General features: G+C 58.1%; 1 pseudogene; it reads left to right on the forward strand.

Annotated features, from left to right (window-relative positions):
* LOC123074278 (cytokinin dehydrogenase 2-like) overlaps nt 1-4,596 on the forward strand; it is a 19,015-nt pseudogene extending 14,419 nt beyond the window's left edge.
* Nucleotides 4,597-5,186: the final 590 nt, after the last annotated feature.

Genomic DNA, 5,186 nt, shown 5'->3' on the forward strand with positions numbered 1-5,186 from the left:
TGACGCCGCCGCCGCGCCACTGCCGCCTCGTCGCGCCGCAACCCTAACCCGACGCCTTCCATGGACTCTCCGAGCTACTTCACCATCTGCGGTGGAACCGCTCCACCGGCCGCGCCTGCCGGGTGTTACCCGTTGTCGCCACCAGCGCCTCCCCCGCAGCACCCACAAGGGGGAGGGGGCCGACGCAACCGGCGTGGGGGCGGTCGCCGCCGCCTGCAGCAGCAGCGGGCCCAGGACGCCGGGGGGGCGCTGCCCTATCAGCAGGCTCTCCCTGCTGGCCACCAGGCGTTCATCGGCGCGCCCTTCCAGCCGACCGGCGCCGGCTACGGCGCCCTCCTTGCGCCGCCGCCCCTCGGTGGTTATGGCCCGCCCGTCCTGGCGCCGCCCTACGGGGGCCTTCCGCCGCCGCCGGTACCTATGCCATGGGACCCCGCCCTCCTCGCCGCCCAGCACTCCACGCCATCGCCGAGTAGCTCTGTCGGTGGAGATGACTGGTACATGGACTCAGGTGCTACTGCGCACATGGCAGCTCATCCCGGTAACCTAAGCTCCTCCACTCCCGTTCACACACCCACTCATATCACCGTCGGCAACAGCTCCTCCTTACCTATTACTCATATTGGTAGCACTAGCTTTCGCTCCACTTCCACACCCATCAGTATGTCTAATGTTCTTGTTTCACCTGATTTACTCACGAACCTAGTTTGCGTTCGTCGTCTTACTCGTGAGAACCCACTTACTATTGAATTTGACGGTGTCGGCTTTTCTGTGAAAGACGCCCATACCTGGATGATCCTTCACCGATGTGACAGTCCCGATGAGCTCTACCCCGTGCACGCTGGCGCCTCCACCTCCACACCTGTCGCCCTTGCCGCCGGCGTTGACCTTTGGCACGCTCGCTTGGGTCACCCCATTCACACCGTCTTACGTCAAATTCTTAGGAGTTTCTCTTTCTCATGTGATAAGCTCGACGAGCACTCTTGTGAGGCTTGTCGCTTAGGCAAGCACGTTCGTCTTCCCTTTAGTGCGTCTTCTTCAGTTTCCACTTTTCCGTTTAAATTACTTCATAGTGATGTTTGGACATCTCCCATTGCGAGTAACACGGGCTATCTATACTACTTGGTGATTTTAGATGATTATTCTCCTTATGTGTGGACTTTTCCCCTTCGTCGTAAATCCGATGCTTTAGCCACACTCACTGCCTTTTATTCCTATGTCACCACCCAGTTCGGTCGCCCGATACTCGCACTCCAAACTGATAACAGAAAAGAGTTCGACAACGTCGCTCTTCGCACACTTCTCGCCTCTCACGGCACCACCTTCCGTCTGACTTGCCCCTAAACTTCCCAGCAGAACGGCCGCGCCGAGCGCATTCTCCGCACTCTTAATGACTGCGTTCGCACGTTACTCTTTCACTCTAACGTGCCCGCTCAGTTTTGGCCCGATGCCCTTGCTACCGGCACTCTCTTAGTTAACATTCGTCCGTGTCGCCCTCGGTGGAACTACGCCCCTCACCACCTTCTCTTCGGCACACCACCGTCTTATGATGGTCTCCGCATCTTCGGGTGTCTCTGTTATCCTAGCACCGCGTCTACCACGCCACACAAACTCGCACCACGATCCGTCCCATGCGTCTTCCTTGGGTACCCTCCTAACACCAAAGGTTACCGGTGCTATGATCCTGTCACTCATCGTGTGTACACCTCGAGGCATCTGTACTTTGTCGAGACAGTGTTCCCTTTTTTTTCAGGTTCCTCCAGCTTCGGCCCCTTCGGCGCCGGCCCCCGCGCCCCCTTCGTGGAGCGATGCGCGGCGGCAGCCCCCGGCACCCCCCGGCACGGCGCCGTCTACCGCCACCACCTGGCTTCATGACTCCCTCCCCCGAGGTCGAGTCCGAGCGGGCCCCCAGGTCCCCGTCTCCCTCATATGAGGTTGGGCCCGGCACCCCACCCGCCACCCCTGCGACGGGCTCGACGTCAACCTCGCCCGTCGCCTCTTCCACCGCCGGACGACCGACGCCGCTGCCGCCGCGGCCCCCGCCGCCGCCGCCGCGGCACCCACCGGCCCTGCTGCCCCGTCACTTGGTGTGATTACCCGTGCCCGAGCAGGAGTGCTTCGGCCCAGCACGCGCTACTCCGCCGACGAGTATGTGTGCGCCGCCTCGACGTCGACGCCATCACCCGTCCCCACCTCCGCGCGTGCTGCCCTTCGGGATCCCCACTGGCTAGCAGCGATGCAGGAGGAGTTCGACGTCTTACAGCGCAACCGCACGTGGCAGCTTGTTCTGCGACCCCCTCGTGCCAACTTCATCTCTGGCAAGTGGGTGCTTCGCCACAAGACTCGCTCGGACGGTTCTCTCGAGCGCTACAAGGCTCGGTGGGTGGTTCGTGGTTTTCGGCAGCGTGCGGGCGTGGACTTCACTGACACCTTCGCCCCGATTGTGAAACCGGGCACGATTCGCGCCGTGCTTCAGTTGGCGGTCTCACGCGCCTGGCCGGTGCACCAGTTGGATGTCTCCAACGCCTTCTTGCACGGCCATCTCGCCGAGCAGGTGTTCTGTGAGCAGCCCACTGGTTTCGTCGACGCCGAGCACCCTGACTTCGTGTGCTTGCTCTCTCGTTCTCTTTACGGGTTGAAGTAGGCGCCTCAGGCTTGGTACCAGTGTATCGCAGCCTTCCTGCAATCTCTCGGCTTTCGGTCCACTCGCTCTGATGCTTCACTCTTCGTGTATCATCAGGGAGTTGACACTACATATCTGCTGCTCTATGTCGACGACATCATCCTCACGGCGTCCGCCCCCGACCTCCTTCAGCGGCTGACTGCTCGTCTTCGTGATGAGTTTGCCCTTAAGGACTTGGGGCCCCTGCACTACTTCCTCGGCATCGAGGTGGTCCGACGGACTGACGGCTTCTTTCTGCATCAGCAGAAGTACGCCCACGAGCTCCTGGAGCGTGCCGGTATGCTTAACTCCAAGCCGGCGCCCACCCCCGTCGACACGAAGGCGAAGGTCTCCGCTCTCGAGGGGTCTCTTGTGTCCGATGGGGCGTTTTATCGCTCTATTGTCGGTGCTTTACAGTACCTGACACTGACTCGCCCTGACCTGCAGTACGCTGTCCAGCAGGTGTGCCTCCATATGCACACCCCGCGTGACTCTCACTGGACTCTGGTGAAGCGTATTCTCCGTTACATACGCGGCACCATGTCCTTGGGACTCACCCTGACGGCCTCCGCCTCCACCGACCTCGTGGCCTACTCGGATGCCGACAGGGCTGGCTGCCCCGACACGCGACGCTCTACGTCAGGCTACTGCGTCTACCTTGGGCCCTCGTTGATCTCTTGGTCATCGAAGCGGCAGCCCACGGTCTCCCACTCGAGCGCCGAGGCAGAGTATCGCGCCGTGGCTAATGCCATGGCCGAGTGCTTTTGGATACGTCAGCTGCTCCAGGAGTTGCTTTGTGATGTTCAAAAGGCCACTCTTGTCTACTGCGATAATGTCAGCGCGGTCTACCTCTCCGCCAACCCGGTGCACCACCGACGGACGAAGCATATTGAGCTCGATATTCACTTCGTGCGCGAGCAGGTTGCCCTTGGCCGTGTTCGGGTTCTCCACGTGCCGACGACGCAACAGTTTGCTGATGTGATGACTAAGGGATTGCCTACTCCCGTCTTCGAGGAGTTTCGGTCCAGTCTCTGTGTCTCCGGCGACGCTTGGACTGCGGGGGGAGGGGGGTGTTGAGTATGTATTTTGTATTGCACGTGTATTGGAGTTGTGGCCCACCTCCTACTCTTATATATACGTGCACCAGCACCCCATCAATACAACGTCTATTGTATTGCAAACTTTTTCGTCTACAGTATCATAAGTAGTGTCATGCATGCCAACTAAGCGCATGGACAACCGTGAACTAATTTAGTGATCTAAGGTCTTATACTTCGCTAATTACTCCATTATAATTATTATTTTTGCAAAATTTTACTAATTTGTGGGTGAATGCATGCGTGCAGAGGCTGGAGGTGATGCTGCGGGAGCTGCGGTACCCGCGTGGGTTCGCGTTCGTGCAGGACGTGTCGTACGCGAGGTTCCTTGACCGGGTGCGCGACGGCGAGCTCAAGCTCCGCGCCGCCGGCCTCTCAGACATGCCGCACCCCTGGCTCAACCTCTTCCTCCCACGCTCCCGCGTCCTTGACTTTGCAGCCGGCGTCTTCCACGGCATCCTTCGCCGGGACGGCGGCACCGGCCCCATGAGCCCCGTCCTCGTCTACCCCATGAGCCGGGACAGGTGGGACGACGACATGTCAGCGGTGTTCCCGGAGGAGGAGGAGGTGTTCTACACGGTTGGGATCCTCCGGTCGGCGGTGTCCGAGAGCGACCTTGGGCGTCTGGAGGAGCAGAACGAGGAGATCTTACGCTTCTGCGAGGAGGCCGGGATACCGTGCGTGCAGTACCTGCCGTACTACGCCGACCAGACCGGTTGGGAGAAGAAGCACTTTGGTCCAGCCAAGTGGGCCAGATTCATGGAGACGGAAGAGGAAGTATGATCCCCCAAGGCGATCCTCTCCCGTGGTCAGAGAATTTTCACGGCCCCGCTGGCTTGATCGCGAAGCACTCATGCATATGCTTGCCCGGTTGCATGGGCCCGTATGCTCCGTCAAGAGGAAATGGCTTGAGTTTACATCATGTTAGATGTTGGTCTATTACTAGTTTTGCTGATGATATTGCATGGGTGGAGTTTGTGATCAAACATGAATGCAAAATAGTCTGCATAATGAAGCATATAACATATGAACTACAAAGGGAGTTCCCTTTGTCACGGTATAAGGGCATCGCCAACGGAGACCCGTAAATTTCCTTCTGCATCAGTCCGCGAACACAGATGCAGGAGGTCGCCATCCAACCGTAGCCGCATACATCCGGCCTTCCTTATTTTTTTAGGTCCGCACGATCAAATAGCTGTATACATAGGGTACAGACGTTCAAATAGCCGCATGCAGTAGTAGTTCAAATTTAAAAATATTCAAATATTACATCCCAACATTGTTTTCCCTTTTAACCGTCCACTGATGCTCAATTAGATCTTTCTTCAGCTGCTCGTGAGTAGGTCGATGCCGAATTTGTTAATGCATTTGAATAAACTCTTCAAATGTGGCCAGATTCTGGTCTGGAAGTTGGATATGATCACCCATGT

Source organism: Triticum aestivum, chromosome 3D, assembly GCF_018294505.1.
Source record: "Triticum aestivum cultivar Chinese Spring chromosome 3D, IWGSC CS RefSeq v2.1, whole genome shotgun sequence".
NCBI lineage: Eukaryota > Viridiplantae > Streptophyta > Magnoliopsida > Poales > Poaceae > Triticum > Triticum aestivum.